This window comes from Mus musculus, chromosome 17 (genome assembly GCF_000001635.26).
Source record: "Mus musculus strain C57BL/6J chromosome 17, GRCm38.p6 C57BL/6J".
Lineage (NCBI taxonomy): Eukaryota > Metazoa > Chordata > Mammalia > Rodentia > Muridae > Mus > Mus musculus.
In genome coordinates this window covers 72,122,649-72,143,686 of record NC_000083.6, presented here as the reverse complement: position 1 = coordinate 72,143,686, position 21,038 = coordinate 72,122,649, and the positions used below count along the sequence as shown (strand labels likewise).

General features: G+C 40.1%; 1 protein-coding gene and 1 long non-coding RNA gene across 5 annotated transcripts in view; one reads left to right on the top strand and one right to left on the bottom strand.

Annotated features, from left to right (window-relative positions):
- Alk (anaplastic lymphoma kinase) overlaps positions 1-21,038 on the top strand; it is a 735,715-nt gene that overhangs the window by 461,016 nt on the left and 253,661 nt on the right. The window lies entirely within an intron of this gene.
- On the bottom strand, positions 7,301-14,205 carry Gm41613. 2 transcript variants are annotated; one of them, XR_876936.1, is made up of 4 exons: positions 14,166-14,205; positions 13,817-13,892; positions 13,579-13,662; positions 7,301-7,731 (listed from the first exon to the last, which is right to left on the bottom strand). It is a non-coding gene; the product is annotated as a predicted gene, 41613 (long non-coding RNA). The 2 variants fall into 2 exon arrangements; XR_876937.1 differs by lacking the exon at positions 13,579-13,662.

Sequence of the window (21,038 nt, the reverse complement as noted above, 5' to 3'; positions counted from 1 at the left end):
GCTTCCCTACAAGGTACAAATAAACCTTTTCCTCCCTAAGCTGCTATTGATTGTGGTTTTTCAGTACAGCAATAGAAACCTTAGCTAAAACAGAGACAGCCTAGCCAAATCTACAAAGAGAGAGAGAGAGACACAGAGAGAGAGAGACAGAGAGAGAGAGACAGAGAGAGAGAGCAATTCAGGACAATACTTAATGTTGATCCTTAGCCTACACACACTAAAAGGTTCACATGAACATTTACACAACCTCCTACCCACATCTCATAATACTTTAAGAAAGCGGGATTTTGTGTTGGACTACAGTTATAACTACCTTAGGGTTTACACAACCAACAGGCTGCAGGTTGTCCAAGCCTGCTAGTGCCACTTGGGAGAAACTAGAGACACACATAGCACTCATCTAACTACAGATAAGACCAGGAAAGTCCCTATGTGGCTTGCTCTTATAGTCATTGAAGGCTCCCTTGAAAACAGCAATCAGAGGGAGAGGGAGATAAAGACCTGCCATCAACACACTCTGCTTTGGCAGCAGCCTCTCTCTAGGCCCTATGATCATCATTCAGATGAGAACAATATTATTATAATGGTTCCATGAAAAGGAAGCACCTGCTGGCTTGCCTTCTTTAAGGCCTAGGGTGTCTCCGATAGATAACCTTGATTCTGCAGGGAGATTGGATGTTCCCCCTTGGTCTCCTGGTTCTTGTCCATCCCATCCATCTTCTCCTCTGGCTGTCATCATGTAATGCTTGTCCAGGGAGCAAGTTGAAGGATCAGACCACAGAGAGGAAAAGCCAGTGGCCAAGTAGGGGAGATAGGTAACAAACGAACAGAGACCCCAGATTAGACATAAAACCCTCAGCAGCTTCTTCAGAAACTTTAAGGGGTCCTCCATGGTGTCTCTTCAAAAGGCTCTTAAAAGTGGTCCTGACAAGTGGTAGCCCTGATGGACAGGACCAAGTGACAACTCACTTTGAGTCAATAATCAGTTCTGGCTTTGGTGCTCTGCAATCTTTACCTTTCTACTTGATCTGATGAATCCAGATCCCATGAGCCCACTCTATTCCACCAGAAACCCATCTTGAACCAAACTTCCCAAAATCCAACAGAATCCAGTACTAATTCAGAAGTGAGTGTCTGTGTTGCCACTCTCTTATGAAAGGGAGAGTGTATTAGTGAATCCACAATTGTGTTTCAGAGGCAAAAAGAGAAACATAGCCCTAGTTAGTCACGTAGAGTTGGTCACCATGGGGAGGCTAGCCGTCTCTCCCTGATTCTTTTCTTTTTCTTCTTTTTTTATGCTCTCTTCCAGGAGTTGGGATGGCAGGCATGCACTTGCACACTTGGCTCATGCTTGGGTCTTACATAGAACCTGCCATTCAGGCATTTGATGAACGTCAGATGCATGAGTCAGTCTTGAATCAGAGTCATCACTGTCACCAAAAGCGCTCCAGCTTGATGTTTCCATTTTTCATTATCTAATTCATTTCATAAACTAAGATCTCATCTAACAACAATCACACTTCAGTGGGTAAATTATCCCCAAATGAAATCACTTACATAACTGCTATCAAATCGAAATATGGAACATTCCAGCATCTAGGCTTCTGTCCTGTACCCCACACCATCATCACAGCCTTTTAAAAAAATCACTATTTGGCTGTTCTCACTATAAAGTTGTCCTAATTTTAAATTTTCACATAAATCTATATAAATAAACATAAATATTAATTGTTTTGACATTTACTTATTAGATAGATAGATGATAGATAGATAGATAGATAGATAGATAGATAGATAGATAGATAGAATATATAGGTATATAAATATTGTGTGTGTATGTATGTGTGTATACAACACACATGTGCAAGTACCCACAGAGGCCAGAAGAGGAGGAATTGGATTCCATGGAGCTAGAGTTACAGACAGTTATGAGCCACCCTACAAAGGTGTTGGGAATTGAACTCGTATCCTCTGGAAGAGCAGCAACCTCTATAAACCACCTATCCATCCCTAAGTCTTTAACAATTTTTGTGAGAGATTTCCATTCAATTGTATGTAATATTTATACTTTTATTGTTGCAGAATATCTCATTGTATAAGATACCACAATTTATACAGTGAATTTGGTTGTTTTGTATATGTTTAGTGTATTTATTTAGGATATTTGCATGGAGGGGGGACAGGGAAATATCTACCTAGCCTTCTTTAGAAAATATTTCTAAGGAGTCTGTCAAAGTGATTATGCTTGCAGCATCACACTGAGACTGTGTATCTTCTGGCAATAAAGGTCAGGGGTAGAGCACTGGCCTGACATATATGAGAGAGAGAGAGAAAGGAAAGAAAGAAAAAGAAAGAGAGAGAAAGGAAAGAGAGAGAGAGAGAGAGAGAGAGAGAGAGAGAGAGAGAGAGAGAAAGAAAGAAAGAAAGAAAGAAAGAAAGAAAGAAAGAAAGAAAGAAAGAAAGAAAGAAAGAAAGAAAAAGGGGAGGGAGGGAGGGAGGGAAGGAGGGAGGGGGGGGAGAAAAAGTGTGACACATACACAGAGAGCCAGAAAGAAAGAGAGACAGAGACAGAGACAGACAGAGAGAGATGAGAGGAAGAGAACGGATTTTATAGGCATAGGCATAAAATAGTTTTTCCTTGTGGTTTTGATCTTCATCTTCTCAACTTTATTCTGTACAATTCTTTCGTAAAACAATCTTTTTGCCACTTGTTAAAGAGTTTTTTATATGTCTTTTTATATTGATTTTATGGGTTCTTTACATGTTTTGGACACAAGACCAATTTCAGATGCATGCACTGTAGATATCACAAATATTTTCTCCTTGGCTACAGCTTACCATTGTGGTTTGTTGCTGTTGTTGTTGTTGTTGTTGTTTTCTTCCAACTTCCCAGTGTGTCACGTGTGGTTAGTGGCCTCTCTAGGGAATCTCTCTGTCACACAGGGGATTCTCTCATGTTAGCTTCTGGAAGGATTATTGCGGGTTCCTTCACACTCGGGTCCACAGTTCACTGGGTCTGGGTCACTGTGTGTGGTGTGGGGCTGATGCTCAGACGAGACAGGCCCCAGTGGCACAGCACCGTGTTGGAAAGATGATCCTGTCCCCATTGTTCTACAGCACTGGGAGCCACTGGTAATGAATGTGGCTTTCTTTATGGCTTCAATTCAGTAGGTAGCTCTTGTCTATATTTATTCCAAATCCTCTGTCTTAATTAATGTGGCTTTATAATATGACTTGACATCTGGTTCTGTCACCACACAAAATTCATTCATCTTCAAGACTGTCTCTGCCATGCATATCCTTTGCATTTATGTATATATTTTTGTAATTACCATATAAATTATGTAAGAAAATGTCTGCTGGGCTCTTTCTTTGGACCATATTATATACACATTAATTCGGAGAAGTGACACTCCTCGGTACTGAGTCTCTAGGTTTCTCAGCGCAAAGAGCTTTCCACAGATTTAGATCCTCTAGCTTCTCTCAGTCATATTTTATGGGTTTTTCTTTAGGTTCTTGCTCATATTTTTGGTAGACTTATTTATGTATGTTATTAGTTATTTTCTAAAAGTTATTTATTTTTCACAGTACACCACTTTTTATTTCAGAAGTAAAGGGGGATAAGAATACAAAGATTTATGCAGTTTTTTTTCAATTCTTCCATCTAATCAGTAGATGTATCACATTGAAGTTTTCAAATAGTAAGTGGAAATATTATTTTAAGGTGTAATTGCACTTGATCGTTTAAAACCATCATGGTTTTCCTATGATGTTACATATGAGAAAGTTGTAAAAATTAGTTGCAAAATGTGTTTTCCTTGGTGACTCATATTGAAAGATACATTTTGGGGGGCATGGGTTTACTGTATCTATAAAATCATACTGAACTGTTAATGATTTTACTGATTCTAAAAGCTAATAGATTCCTTTGGATTTTCTATTCTATTAGTTTTATCTTTCTTTTCCAAATGTTATTTCTTTTCTTCTTTCTTTAGCTTCCTACTGGGCAAAGAGTGAGTCAGGTACACATAAGTGGCAATTATTAGCACTTCCATCTTGTTTCACAGATAGCTTTGACTATTGCAGTGATAGGACTTGCAAGTATGACATTGATTGGATTGAGGAAGCTTCCTTATGTTCCAATACTTTAGGTGAATAATAAACCAAGTCTCTCCAAGTCTCTCTCTCTCTCTCTCTCTTTCTCTCTCTCTCTTTCTCTCTCTCTCTCTCTCTCTCTCTCTCTCTCTCTCTCTCACACACACACACACACACACAATGTGAGCTGGGATTCTACAGAGTATGGTAGGGAAAGCTTGTCTGGGTTCCCAATGTCTGTGGCCTCCACTGTACAACTTCAAGTAGGAGAGAGGGAACACTCACAGCAGGAGATTCATCCCAACTATTTCCTAGGGTCCCTCACCTTGGACCTCTCTGTAGTCCTTCTAGCCAGGTTAATTCAGGCATTGTTTTTAATCCATGATGTCTTAATAGATTTCTGTTTCCTTGAACATATCCTTATATATATATATATATATAATAAAATAATTATTTTGATCTGTGTGTGATATTTCTAGGAGTCTCAGTTTTCCTTCTTGCCTGTCTGCTAGCCTTTGTTCTCAAAGTTATACTACATAACAGAAAAACTTCCTTATTTACTGCTTTCTCTTAAGACTATGAATTAGATTTACTGAATCTTTAAATGCATGGATGTCACAGTCTAGATTATTTTCCTGTCGTTTTTTCTTCACAGTCTTGATTTTCAGCCACATGAGTCTGTTTCCAGGTCAGACTATATTGAATTCTATAAACTATGGATGATGGTGTTCCCCCAGAGAAGTTGTACTTTCTTCTGATCCAGTTATGACTGAGTGACACATGACTGTGGAGTCCCAGTGAAAGATTCGAAGGAAATAAAAACTTATGGGAAACTAGTGGGGGGTGGGTAGAAAATTCCTGTGGCAGTTGGCAAGACAGGAACCAAATGCTCTGAGCCCGTGGACTGTCAGTGAAGATGAGGATGGTGCCTCTAATAGAGCTGCAGTGAGGACCAGCATGGGAAGAGTAAGAGTAAGGAGAAGTTTGGTTGTCATGGAGATGGAGAGTATCTGTAAAAGGATGCTGAAGCTGAATATGCACAGTAGCTGTACGTTTCTGAGAGAGAACATATTGAGCACAGGTCTCAACGTTAAAGTGGGATAGCCCTCTCAGAGTATCAGGGTAAATATCAACTGTAATATCGGAAAACCACCTGCTGCTTTACCGTTGGATCGATCCACTGGTTCTTCCCTAAGAGCTGCCAAATCTGGGGCTCTGCATTGAGAAATCTAACTGACACAAGACCATAACTGTTGATCACTGATGTCGCTAATCCTTTAGGTTGGCCTGATGTATATACAGACGTGGCATGGGTCAGAACACCCATCTTTCTATTACCTCACGGACCAGTTATCCGCTCCTTCACTCAGATTGACAGAAAGAGCGGCTTCCTTAGGAGAACCACGCGTGCTCATTTCTACCCTCTCAGGCCTCACTGGGACGGGCAACATCTGAACCACGTAGGTGCCTGACATCAGTGTAACACAATTAGAGCTTTGTTCCATGCCAAGTCTATTAGAGGAAGGAATTTCTCCTTTAGAAGAATAACGTACAGACATTTCTGTTCATGAACTTAGATTATTCTCATCTGTCCTGCAAGCTCATCTGTCCTGCAAGCAAATGTCCTACCCTGTATCTCTGTGACCCCCGCTGACCCCACGTGCTTAGCACTAGTCTAGGGCACTTGTTCTCACAATTTTTCATCTCCTTTCCAGTCCTAAGAATTATTGAGGATCCCAGAGAGTTTTGCCCACGTGAGTGATGGCTCTTGATTTTGTTATACTAGATGTTAAATCGAGAAAGTTTTGAAAGTACCTATTTATTTACAAATAGTAACAAATCGCTTTTAGAATATGCTAATGTGAATGATGTGTTTCAACGAAAATCAGTCATGTGTACCCAAACTAAAACAAATTTAGTATGAAGAATGTCGATGTTGTACATTTTTTTTTAGAAATCCCCTCCTGTCTGGCCTAATAGAAATTATAGAGCTTCTGGAAAAGTCTAGCATACATTTTATTTTCAAGAATATATGTTAAAGGGGCAATTGATATCTTGGTAGAAATAGTTTTGACCTTGAAGAGGCCCTGGCAGGCTCTCTGAACCCCGACATGTCCCACAGTTTGGGAAGCACGGCTCCAGCTGGATTTGCGAGTTTTAAACCAGAAAGAACATGGAGGCACTTAGGTCCATCTTTTCAGTCATACTTACAGCTTCTTCATCCAGAGTCAACAACCTCTTTACAGTGATATCGTTGTAAAGAGACAGGAATACTAGCTTAAGTTACAAAAGGAAGATTAGTTGGCTCGTGAAACTGAAAAACCTGTGTGTTTGCTCATTCCTATTACATCCATGTGGCCAAAACAGCTCATAGAAGCGACTTAAGAGAGGACACTGTTCTGGCTCCTGGCTTCAGGAGGATTTTACCCCCTCATGGGAGGGGAGGCATGTCAGAGTCCATGCCACAGGCTCGCTCCTCCATGGTGGAGGACAGAAAGCAGGAAGCATAGAGGTGGGTGTAAGGTTTGAACGTTCACCTGTTGTGGCCTACTTCTGCCAACTAGGCCTCATCTCCTACAGATTCCATAGTCTCTTAAAATAGTGCCATCTGCCAGGGAACAAATATGTAAAACACTGGCTTCTGTGAGACACTCAGGATCAAAACATACACGCTAAACTTGTGAAATGGTGTGGGTTAAAAGTAGGGTCTAGCATCTGCTCACGCTCGGGGCTTGGGCTGCTCTACGCGGCAAGACACAGGAAGTTTTGACTGTGCTTTCCCCAGACTAGCGCAGATCCAGCGTAGGGTTATGAGAAGCCACCGGACACCCCGCACGCCCCCCCCACACACACTCCAAGGGTGGGGGAGTCTTACACGCGTTCGCGCGACCGGCCAGGAAGAACGCAACAAACCGGAATCTTCTGCGGCAAAGCTTTATTGCTTACATCTTCAGGAGCCAGAGAGCAAGAGAGCAAGAGCTCTATTGCTTACATCTTTAGGAGCCAGAGTGCAAGAGCGCTAGAGTGCAAGAGAGCAAGAGCCAGAGCAAGAGAGAGAATGGCGAAACCCCGTCCCTTTAAGGAGAATCATCCTCTGCCTAGGACGTATTACTCCCTGATTGGCTGCAGCCCATCGGCCAAGTTGTCGTCACGGGGAAGGCAGAGCACATGGGGTGGAAAACTACCCTTGGCACATGCGCAGATTATTTGTTTACCACTTAGAACACAGGATGTCAGCGCCATCTTGCAACGGAGAATGTGAGGGCGGCTCCCCACAGGGGAGCGCAGTCTGAGATCCTCAGGGACAACTGGGCCAGCTCTGGGGTCCCCAGGACTGCAAGGAGGCGAGGACATCAGGTTCTCAGAGTCCTGGACATTCCAGATTCTACTGGATGCCGCAGAAGAGCTGAGAATGGAGTGAGAACCCGCAGGCTGGATCAAGCCCAGGGCCTAAGGAGAAAGCAGGGGAGAAGAGCTCTGGCTGGATCCTGTGGGGATGAGAGAGTCCTTGTCTTGTTCGGGTGGGCTCCTTGGCTTGGTGGAGACCATGACTGGGAATGCTGAGAGACCTTTTGCGGGAGATTAGCAGCCGGCTCTTTAGATGAAGACCTGTTCCATTGCTCCCCATGGTGGATCCTGATGAAAAGAGACAGTTCATGGTTTTAAGGCATTTATTGTCATGGTGGAGAGTAGTGATGAGTAAACCGGACCCCATTTTTGCAGGGAGGAGTGTCTGGGAAGGAGAGCTTAATTGGCTAAGCCCTCCAGGCCTTTAGCTACCTCCTTAAAATGGAGATGTGTCTTGAGGCTACATGATCTGTGGTCAATTCCTCTACCTGTGGAGGGGCTTGGGGCATTGCTCTTACATGACTGATGGCCACAGACCTATGGAGTGGAGAGCTATTGCCTTGTGTCAGGAGCCTGGTGTCTACTAGCATGGCAAAATGCCTACCATCCCTTGCAGGAGACCCTGTGGGGTCACTGGGGTTTTAAACCTAACTCAACCAGAAAACAGGCTGCCTTCACCGTCCCACAGAATGGAGGTTCATGGTCTTCCATATCATGGGGTTCAAGAATTCCCTAAGTTGTAAGCCAAAGAACATGTTCACTGCACTGCCATATGCCCAAGGTTTCAATAGCATATAGTCTGTTACATGCATATGTAATAAGTATGTGATATATTTTACATAGATACATAGTAAGTATGTGATACGTTTTAAATTAACTACATAGTGTTAGTTACTATTAAGAGGCCATTCTTCAGCTCTCTCTCTCTCTCTCTCTCTCTCTCTCTCTCTCTCTCTCTCTCCTATAAAAGTCAACCAGTATCCATAACATGTACTAACAGAAAAAAAAAATGACCATCCCATCTTGGTTCATGGGCGCAGCTGAATTATTGTATTATTGTATAGGAGGGCCATGAGTACGGACTGCCAGGCTTAGAAACTGAGAGAGGAGATCTGTTCATAGCCCTACAAAAGTCGAGTAAAATGGAGATGTGAAACCCCTCCCCCAAAAGATAAGAGTGTTGATCACCACACATCACACAAAATTATAGATGTCCACTAAAGCTGTCACAATAACCTATCACAAATGACTATCCAATCAAGTGTAAATATATATATCACAAATGACTATCCAATCAAGTGTAAATATATTATAAAATATATGGTCCAGTGGCTTCAGTAATCCAAACAGATAGGCGTTGTCTGCAAGCCAAGTTATGAATCGAGTGACTGGCTTGTGACTACTTGATAAAGTTTGTTTGGAGGGTGAATCTCAGAACAAACAAACAAGTAGAAATATGTTTCATAACAATAGAACAAAGTAGATGGCCTGGAGCAACGTTGTATTAAAAAAAAAAAAAGCAGTGTCCTAAGGGCAAATAGAATCATAGGTATGAATATAGAAAAATAATCGAGGGTCCCTTTAATGACTGCCACCCAGTAGAAGTTAAATGTTCATCACAAACATTGTATGAGCTTTCTAAAATGAGACTTTAAAATAGATGTGTACCATGACCCATATTGACATTTCTTTGAAAACTGTACAAGTATTTATGAGAGTGTGTTAGGAACTTATTGTCCGAATGTAGTGTGCTGAGCATCTGAGTGTGTACATGGTGAATGTACATGATAATATGCGTTATGAGTGTGTTATAAGAGTGTGTGGGTGAAATTGTGTTTGTGTGACTGTGTGTTTGTGTGTGTGTTTGCATAGGACTGTGTGCTTGTGTATGTATGTGAATGTGTGTGACTTTGTGAGTAGGTATGTGTATATATGAGTGTAAGTGTGTATATATGTCATGTATGTATATGTCACATATGCATATGAATGTACATGTGTATATAAATATGCATGTGTATGCATATACCATTGTGAGTATATATGATTGTGTGTGTGCTTTGTTGTGACAACAGATAGTTGAAACTATAATGTTAATACTTAAACGCTTTTGGGTGATAGTTTTCCCCAGGTCTGATTGCTTGGATTCCTAGAGAATAATGAAGAACAATGTCCACATAATGTCCAGGAGACTCCGAACCATAGAGTTACTAATTACTAGAGTATTGTTTTCTAATTAAATTTAAATTCATCTGTAATTTGTCAGCTCTCTCTCTCTCTCTCTCTCTCTCTCTCTCTCTCTTTCTCTCTCTCTCTCATTTCTTATGGGGTGTTATAAGGCTGTTAGTATTCCTCTTCTATGTCTTACAATCTACATTTAACTAATATTACTTCATGCATAGTAATGGGATTCTGGTCTTAGTACATTTCCTATCTCTCCAGCCTCGGTGTCGCTGCTGCGACTATGTATTTTTAATTTTACATGAGACCCATAATATACTACATTGCCACTATTTTTGCTTTAAGCAGTCAAGCCTTTTTAATGGATTTTTAAATGAGACAAAATTATATTTTTAATATTTACTTAGGTATTTTCCATTGGTAACATATTCCATTCCTTGGTGGAGACCCCAGTATCCATCTGGTATATTTTTCTTCTCTCTGAAGAACTTCCTTCTTCATTTCTTAGAATGAAAGTTTCTGTAAGTTTTTTAATTCTCACAAAACCCCTCTTTTTTAAAATTTTAAAAGATATATCAATGCATATAGAATTCTAACTATATATTTTCTCTAGTGCTCCATCTCTATTGTCTCTCAGCTCATGTGGTTTCCGGCAGTCTGCCGCTCTGCCCATGTTTGTTCCTACTTACCTCATTTCTTTAAACACATTAAATATCCTTTTCCCTATTTTAAATCAATTTTATAGGATTCGATCTCTTTTTTTTAAGTTTTTTCCCAGATTTATAGTTTTCAACAAATTTATAAATTTCTCTGTTATTTCTTCATACAGCTATCCTGTTTCTGAGGCTCCAGTCTTATGTATTGTAGATTGCATTGTTTAGTATTAATAGTAGAATGCTATTAGGCTTTTGGTCTTTTTCCCTCCGGCTGCATGTTGAATAGTTTCCATTACTCTGTCTTCAGATCTGATCATTTCCCCTGCAGCACAATTTCTCAACAGTGATACCATGAACATCTAGAGTTAGCTAACGTGTTTGTCAGGGGAACTATTCTGTCAATGTTCACATGTTTAGAATCATCCCTTACCTCTACCTGCTAGAGGCCAACAGTAACTTTTCCCACTGGTTACAACAAAGATCACATCCAAACATTACCAAACATCTATTAGATCTTTAGTCTTTTGTTTCTACCTTGATAAGTCTATATCTTCTGGTATACATGGATCAACAAAGAACAATACACAAGCTATTTCATCCGATACTTCTTCACATGAATAAAGTTTTGTTTGAACTATGTCACTTGCCAGTAAGTTGTTGTGTCTAGTTCCATACTATCACAGGAGAATTAAGTTGCTGATAACAATGCAAAAATCTCCAGAATATTTATACATTTCACTTTCTCTTTGTAGAACAGCATTGCCGATGCTGATATAACTCTGTTGCCTATGTTTAAAAGATTTATAATAGGCATTTTAAGATAATGTTCTAATAATTCTCATATTTCTATCATTCCTTGTTTTGTTTCCAGATTTTTCTTCTGATTTGATGTCATATCTTCAAATGCCTGGTAATTTTTGGTTGGATACTAGACACCACAGCTTTATATTGTGGGAACTAGCTTGTTGCTATGTTCTCATAAAGTGCTGGACTTTGTTCCGACATGCTGAGTAATTTGCTTTCAAGTGTGCTGTGCCAAGTCTACAGTAGTCTTTAATCTGTGACTGATTTAACCCTACCACTGTTAAAGTGTGGCTCTCAGCCTGGCTTACTGAATGACCCCTCGGTTAATAGGTCTGTCTGCTCTCTGACTGGCTAGGATGTGGATTACTCAGGGGCTTCACTGTAATAACTTGACCTCAGGAGAACACTTCCGGCTAATCCTCTGCAGATCTGCCGTTCTCTCCCGGACACCTTCTACGTAGGCATACCCACGTTGCCCATGCTTTATTTTCTTGATAATATAGACTAGAAATTCCTTCCAGACACCAATTTAGGAAAAATTTTAAGGCTACCTTCTTTTATTTTCTTCCTTTTAAGGGCTAAGGTCCTACTTATCTGTTGTCCAGTGGCTTAACATTTATAATTTACATAAATTTCCAGTTCTCTGGGTTTTGTCAGGAAATCGGTCCCTTTAGCTTTTGATCCCCATGAGGCAATCTAGAAGCTTCCATAAGGATCTTCTAACAAATTAAGCAGCAGTTGACTTTCACATGCAATAATAATTGATGAGAAAAGAGGCTGTGAATTTGAAGGAGCGCAGGGAGGGATGAATAAGAGGGTCTGAGAGAAGGAGAAGGGATGGGGGACTGTTGTAATTAAAGTCCAATCTCAAAAATAAAGAAAGCAAATGGCACACCTTCTACTGTGCATCTTTTGACCACAGATATGCCTTCCCCTAGTATTTTGAGTAATGGAGTATTTGGAATATGTCAGCCTGCTGCAAGAATCACTCCACAACAAGGAAGTAAATAATTATTATCATTAACTCTTTGGATATTCCATGTGGACAGGAGAAATGGATCTCTAAATTATCCTATCAAACTAAAGTCTGAGGCAAATAAAATTATCGTTCATTACATGTTTTGGATTTATTATTGCTAGCACGTTAGTTTTAGGTCAGATTTATGGCAGAGAATGTCATGCTTATAATGTTATATGACTACTTTGATTCTACACTATGCCCAAATGTGCTATAACACGTTCAGTATATTTATTCCCATTTTATAGGATTTGGTTCATAATTTTACTATTTCAGATGAGATTATATTTTGCTTTCGTGCCTTGTTACTGGCTATATTTATAATTAATTGGATCCTAAGTTTGGGGCTAAAAGTACTACCTTTTTTATGAAATAATTCCCACAGAGAAATAGGAATCATTTTGTAATGATTTGCTTTTATCACAGTGTTTTCAGGGACATATTATGGCATACACTCGCCATTATTTTTAAAAGTCTCTAGTTCATCTCTTATATTTCCTCTCCATATGGCTTGTGATAGGCCTTAACTCCTGAACGAGGGCATATGCTGAGAACAACGATCAACTGTTGTACCCTTCCATTGGCTCTGCCGTCCACGTAAGAAGAAAGCAGTATAGCATACTGCTCTGCTATTTCTTTAGTCATTAGAACATTATCTTTAAATTATATCTCATAGGAAAGCCAAATTTGAAAGGCAGATTAGCAAGAGTTCTTCTAGTTGAAGTAAGAAAAGAATCCCCGACCCCCACTCATGATCCTTCTAGCTTTGCTGCATGCCAGTCACCACAACCCTTATGGGGATCAACATCTGGAGGCTGAGTCTAATTCCAGGACATACCAGCTGCTTGCTGGAAGATTTTTAGCACATTACATAACTCTTTGAGGCTATCTTCTGCAAAACCATGAAGATTTTTAGTAATTACACTTGTCTATCAGTTATGAATGTTGTTAAAATCTAAATAATAGTGATTGAGATAAAAGGTATAGAGATAAAAAGAATTTTTTTCCTTGATTAGAAACAAATGCAACACTTGGTTAAGATCACTGGCTGTTCTTCCAGAGGACTTGGGTTTGAGTCTCAGGATAGTCTAACCTCATGACAGCTCACGACCATCTGTAACTCCAGTTCCAAGGAAAATGATACCCTCTTCTAGACAAAACACCCATACATATAAAAATAAAGATTTGGGTTTTTTTTTTTTTTGAAAGTTCAAGGTTGGGGATGTAGCTCAGTGGTCCACCACTAACATATACAACACCCTGAGTTCAACCCCCAGCAACACACAGAAAATGAAATTAAATACTTTTTAAAAAAGCTCAAGCACACACAGTTGTTGAAGTGTCTTATCTTTTCAAAGGTTTATTGTGTGGGTGAATGTCAGTTCCTTTCATCTGCTTTGATTGGATGCTTCTCTGGTGTGGCTTCTACGGATGGAATGAAGACCAAAAGCAAGTTGTATAGTAAAGGGTTTATTTTACCTTAGAGCTTCCAATCCATCATGGTGGAAGCCAGAACAGGAACTCAAGCAGGGCAGGATCTTGAGGCAGGAACTCAAGCAGAGACTATGGAGGAACACTGATTACTGGCTTGCTCCTCATGACTTCTTCAGCTTGCTTTATTATACAACTCATAGCCATCTGCCCAGGGGTGACACCACTCACAGTGGAGGGGGGGGGATCCTTCCATATTAATCATTAAAATGCACAACAGACTCACCTAAAGGCAATATGATGGAGGTAACTTCTCAAGCAAGATTTGTTTTCACAGGTTGTCTTAGTCAGGGTTTCTATTCCTGGACAAAACATCGTGACCAAGAAGAAGTTAGGGAGGAAAGGGTTTATTCAGCTTACACTTCCTCACTGCTGTTCATTATCAAGGAAGTCAGGACACTGATCTTCTAGCCCAAAGTTCTAAAGTCCTTCCACAGTCCTCCCGAAAACATGGTCAGGTTGTCACAGGAATACCCCACTATGCTGGTACCAATTTCTGTATTAGTCAGGGTTCTCTAGAGTCACAGAACTTATGGGTAGTCTCTATATAGTAAAGGAATTTATTGATGACTTACAGTCTGAAGTTCAACTCCCAACAATGGTCAGTAGCAGCTGTGAATGGAAGTCCAAGGATCTAGCAGTTGCTCAGGCCCACACAGCAAGCAGGCGAAGGAGAGAGACTTCCTTCTTCCAATGTCCTTATGTAGGTCTCCAGCAGAAGGTGTAGCTCAGATAAAAGGTGTATTCCACCACTTCTTTAATCCCAGATGACGTTGAACTCGGAGATCTCCCTGTCTTAATCTTCTGGAATTTATAGCCACTATGCCTCAAGATCTCCATACCAAAATCCAGGTCAGAAACTTCTATCTCCCAGCCTCCAGATTAGGATCACTGGTGAGCCTTCCAATTCTGGAGTGTAGTTCATTCCAGATATATTCAAGTTGACAACCAGGAATAGCCACTACACAGGTAAACTCTAGTCTGTGACAAGTACAAAGCAAACCATGAGGAAATACAACATATACCCTAGCTCAAATGTACTATGATGTGTTTAGTATATTTCTTCTTTCTGCCCTTCCGTGTCGACCACTTTCCATATTTACCACTTAGTAGTTTTTTCCTCTATGTATATTGCTTGAAAGTTACAAGATAGCAATTCCAAAAAGAATGAGCACGAGTTCCCATCTTCAGAAATTAACTCTGAACTTCTGAAAATTTAAAGGAAATTCTCTTCCAACATCATTTGTTTTGTATCCTAGTGGCTGAATATGGCCAGCTTTAGCCAACCAGTTGTTAAAGAAATCATTTTGGATCCGTCAACAGTTTCTTTCTCCTAAGGATGAGGTAGGGACTCGTGCTTTTAAGAGTCATAAGATCTCTAGCAACCCCCACTCCAAGCATATCAGAATCATGTTATCAGAAGACAGGAAACAGGGAAGGAGTTTGGCTGTCTCTGTGTCTGTTCACATACCTGCTGATGGATGACAATTACAGGCTTCAGAGATGAGTCTTTGTGGAGGGATTGGAGCCTTCATCATGAAAGCTCCTTAGAAAATAGTAGGGAGTGAATAAAAGGGAAAATTCTAATAGAGAATAAGAATGGCCTTTATGGGGCTGGAGAGATGGCTCCGTTGTTAAGAGAAGCACATATTACTCTTTCAGAGAATGAGAGTTCAACCCCAAGCACTCTCCTCAGATGGCTCACAACCACCTATAACTCCAGCTCCAGGAGCATTGACAACTCTGGCCTCTGAGAGCATCTGCACTTATGAGTACATACTTCCCCTAAAGGCACACGTGCGTACAACTAAAAACGACAAAATACATGTTCAGAAAAAATGGCACTCTGTTCTGTATCAGCAGTGATTAAAATCTAAGCTCACAATGCCTCCTTTGGGAGGTTCCACAAATGCTCGTGATTTTAGATATACATTCGTCCCTATAAAAAATGAAATATATTTCCCAGAACTTATGCTTTGAGGCTTTTTCCAAGTGACTCTTCTCCCTATCAAAATGGAAAACCATAGCTTTGCATGACTAGCAATAAATCAGTGAGGTAGAGCCAGGTAGTCTGGGGTGATGCACACCTATTGTGGATACTTTATTTCTTGAGAGGAGGGATCCTAATAAAGGGAGATGACTTAGTAGTAGTAACTGTAGTTTCAGTTTAGCACAGCCTCTCATACAATGTAAGCAGTCAGTACTGTTGGCAACTTTTATTATTATTGACAATTTTCTCCAGCACCAGGAGACCCGGACCTTAATGGATGCTTCAGCTATGGTTCAGTTGTTTGGTCACAATCTGTGAAATGAAGTCACTATCACCCACGTCTGCTTGCAATAGACACCACTGAAGTCTCCCAGTTCCATCCGCCAGGAACAGTATGCTATTTCCAATGCACTCTGTAGGTCAAGGAAAATTTCATGCCTCAAAATTGTTTCAAAGGCATTTGCAAGATTGATACAGTGTCTCTAAAGGATATAGAGTTCCTAGGAAGAAAACAGCAAATTCAAGAAGCAATGATTAGTGGTCCTCCTTATCCCAGCATGTTGGGAAGGACTCATGATAAATGACTCCAACCCTTAACAGAATACTTACAATTCCCATGTCCGATAACAGCATGGCATATGTGAAACTAAGTACTGCAAGTGATTGAGCAGATGTTTTCCTGGTCTAATTTAAAGCAAATTAACCAAATTATTGATGATCTCACCAGGCTGCTTCCTAGGATAACTGGACGTCAAATGCAAATATATAGCTATTCAAACACAATCTAAGCTGTGTATGTGAGTGTATGTGTGGTGTGTGTGTGTATATATACATACATGTGCATGTATGCATACACTTTGTGGGAACCAACATTCAGTGTAGTTATGGGCTTTAAAAATAAGTTTTCTACAAGCTAAGAATCCTGCTGGGTTTGCACACAGGCTTTTTGGCAAGAGCAGCATATGAGACCTTACTAAAATTCCTACACAGTTTTAAAAAAAAGTACCTTAGAGATACTGAGAGGCTCTAGTTGGGCAGGGAGAAAGTACGTGAAAGTTTTTCTTTTTAATCTTGGTCATGGCCTCATTCATCTTTTGTTCTATATCCTATCTGTAAGATTGGAACTATATAATCAACTTCAAAGAAGTATTATAGAGGTTGAATGAAATAATGCTTACGAAGTTCTTAGTGTCTGACACATGACATGCCATCAATAACACACTTATTTTTAATTTTGTTTTTGTTTCCTTCTATACTCAAATAGAGTGGGTTTTCGGCAGTTACTTGAGTCCAATCTTACCATCCCATAGTGTTTAAAATATCTCCTATCTGAGAAAGAACATGGAAAAATGACCTGGTTCCAGCCTACTCAGGGGTATGTAAGAATGACCTTGAGTCCTAGTTTTCTTTCTATTCCTGTGACAAGCACAGTGACCCAAAACAATGACGGGAGGCCAGGGCAGGGACACATGGTAGGATGCTAAAGGTAGAAACTGAAGCAGAGACCATAGAGAAATGCAGCTTATTTAACTTGCTCTCAATGACTTGCTTAGCCTGCCTTATATAACCTTGGACCACTTTCCCAGCCCATAATGAGGCTTTCCTAAATCAATCATTAATTAGTAAAATGCCTCAGAGACTAGCCTACAGGCCAATCTGATGGAGGCATTTTCTTGACTGAGGTTCCCTCTTCCCAGACAACACTATCTTGTATCAAGTTGACAAAAATATAACCAACAAACTGGGAGAATTCTCTAGCCTGTCCATACGCAGAGGCCACAGATAAACTGAAAGAAGGATCTAAAAAGTATTCTGGCACTCTTCTGTAGAAGCTTACTTCCCATCAGTTACAGAACTTCTCCCTACTCCTCTAGCATACCCTTCTGCCTTGCTTCTGAAGGTCAACTGGGTATAGGTAGGCAGATGTGGCAGAAACACCATCCAGCCACACGAGTAAGACTATAGCTCCAAAACTTAATCAAGCTTCATATTCAAATGTTTGTTGGACTAAAGACTATGTAGGTAAAGCATACTACTGCTCTTATGCTGTGAAGTATTCCAGAGAGAAATAAAGGAGAAAAGACTTAATTTGTCCCTGTTTTGGAGGATCCACTCAAGCTCACATCATCACAGACCAGGAAACAGAGAAAGAACACATGGAGGAGCCAGAGTATAATATAACCTCCAAGGAACCAATCCTAGACCTACTAGCTCTATCTAGCCTGCATTTCACCACTTGCCCAACGCCCACTCCGGGTGGAGTCTTTGTTCATCCTAAAGCCTCATGAATGAGGCCTCAACCATCCATGTTTCTCTCAGCATTCTTTTCTTCTCTTCCAAGCTCCCACTAAACAAGCCCATTAGGTCTGTTGACAGCAGTCAATAGCTTTCCCAGCCCAAACTTCCAAAGTTTTCACAAAATAGCCCAAAAGCATAAAAACCACACTGTCAAGTTTATCATAGCAACAACCCCACTTCCTCCATACCAATGTCTGTTCTAGTTTCATGTGTGTTGCTGTGATAAACTATTCTGTCAACAAGAAATTTAGAGCTTACAGTTGCAGGTTACCGTCTATAACTGTGAGGAAGTCAAGACAGTAACTTCAAACAATGAGTTACATCAGAGCCATCATCAAGACAAGAGAGAAATTAATGTGTGAATGCTCACAGTCTTGCTTGTGTTCTCCATTTTTAAATAGTAGAAGGTGTATTACTGCCTAAGGAATTGTGCTGCCTGCAGTGGGCTAGGTCTTTCCACATCAAATAATTTAAGACAATCTCCTACAAACATGCCCACAGGCCAACATAGTATGGGCAATTTCTCACTAAGGCTCTCTTCCCAGATGATTCTAAGAGTTGTGTCAAGTTGACGAAACTTACCCTCCTACCATACCCTCCTACCATACCCTCCTACCAAGAGTTAATCTGTTGATTAAGTCAGAGACCCCATGAGCTAATTGTCTCTGAATATGCCTCCAAGGACTCACCACAAGAGCTATGATGCATACAGTATTTCTTAATGTAATCAAGTTAACAATTAAAACTAACCATCATAGTCTAATTACCTTTAATTTTTAAACCAGAAACTTTCTCCCATCTTTTCTTGTCTGTAGAGAAATTTATGGCAATTATACTTTTAACATTTTGTGAAACGTCCAGAACTTTCTACAGATAATACTCCACTTTGCATTTCTACTGCATGAAGGTTCCAATTTTTCTACATCCTACCAACATTTACTATTTTCTTGATGCTGTTGCTGGAGGCTATCCTAATAGGTGTACACTGGTATCCCTGTTTATAAGTGAGGAATCTGGGGTTTGAAAATATGATGGGTTCTAGTTTACTTCTTTATTAGTGGTAGAACACTGACCAAACAAGATGGGTGGAAGAAAGAGGCCTGCATATTCTTACAATTCCATGTCATTACTGGAAGGAGAGAGCCAAGAGCTCAAGACAAGAAGATAGAAACAAGAACTGAAGCACAGATCATGGACGGATTTTGTTAAGTGGCTTGATTTCTGGCTCTTATCCAGCTACTTCTTAAATAAAGCCCAGGCCCACTTGCCTAGGGATGGTACCACCCACAGTGGCCTGAGTCCTTTTAGAACAATAAGCAATCCCACAGACATGCCATAGCCAATCCCATAGAAGTAATTCCTTCTTAATATATCTTCTTCATAGGTGCATTAAGCTGACGATTGAATTTAACGTTAATTTAATTTATTCAAACCATGATACTGTACCCTTTGTCAACTTTGGCACACAAACATAACCTTTCCTTTCTTGATTTTTCCCCAAGATCTTATATTTACATCGTAATATAAAATGCAATGTAACTTTAAAAGGCCAAAAATTCTTTTAAAATTCTAATGGCTTAAAATTTCAATCTCTCTTTAAGATATTAAGATCTTTAACCATGAGCTCCTATAAAATTATTTTTAAAAGTTGAATACTTTATTATTCCAAGAGGGAAGAGCCAGGGCATAAGAACAATGACACTTAAGCAAAACCAAAGTTTAACATTATAACTAAAATCCTGGAGCTTGATGTCTGATATCTGGAACTCACTCAAAATCTGCTGGGCCCTAAAGTCCTTGGGTAACTCTACTTTTCCAGCTCTATTGTGTACAGCACACACAGCTTGTCTTAAAGGCATACATTTCATAGATGTCTTTGACTTTGGCAGTCATCCCACAGATCTGGCATCTCCTATAAGAGTTCATTTCAATGATGCTTATCTCTTGTTAATTCAAAACTGATTTTTTTTCACCCAATTAACCCACATTGGTTGTCCCAGTAGAGAAAGCACTAGAGTAGGACTGGTGTGTTACTCAGAGCTGATTGTTTTGCCCAAGTTGACTATAAACTACAGATTCTTAATTCAAAATATCAATGTTCATGATGGAGTCTTTAAGGGACTCTCAGACTTCAGTCTGGAATTTTATAAACCAGGGCTCCATTGTCTACATTACCTCCAAACTAGTTTCTGAGTTCCAACATCTCACTAATCTCTGAGTATCTAATGGCTTTTCCAGATCAAAGTTCCAAATTCTTCCAAAGTCCTTCCCAAAACAAGCCTATTACAGCAATACCTCACTCCTGAAACAAACTTCTGTTCTAGTTTGTTTCTATATTGCTGTGATTGGACAACTAAAAAGCAACTTGGAGCAATAAAGGGTTTATTGTCGCTTACACTTCCAAGCCATAGGGCATCACTGAAAGCAACCAGAGTAGAAGTTCAAGGCAGGAAATAAGAAGTTCAAGAGATCATGGAGGAATTCTGATTACTGGCTTTCCCTCCTATGTCTATCAACTCCCCCCACAGACATCCCAATAGGATAGTTTCACAAAGGCAAATGCCTTGGTTTTCATTCTTCCTGTCAGATAACTATGACAATGAGTAAACACTAAACTCCAGTTTGTCGATGAGCAGAATATGCTCAATCAAGAGCTCTTGAGCCTTCAAATATTACTTGAAGGCTTCTTGCATTGTTACAATTCCAGGGATGTAGAGCCACTAGAAAAGTCACATAGGAGAAAACCTGTTTAAGAAAGGAGCATCTTCAAGTCTATTCTCATTTCCCAGAGCCACCCAAGGGTGAGAAAGCCATTCTTGCCAAATTATTGCCTGGTCAAGAGCACAGCTCAAAACTTTATATTCTACAGTTATCAATAGAAGCTCTGGATTCCAGTTTCTCTGACGTCTCTTGGTCATTTGAGTGTTTTGGAACTTTTCTTTCTTATATCTATAAGAAGGTCCTTCCTGGAGTCATTGTGTGTGTTCACTTGTGCATCCAGTTAGATTGTTTTGATGGTAAAGCTAACAAAACAGTCTTATTTGAAACATGGTGGTGAAAGAAAGGCGTGGACAGTAATTGTGCTGGCTAGTTTTGTGTCAACTTGACACAGGCTGAAGTGATCACAGAGAAAAGAGCTTCAGTTGGGGAAATGCCTCCA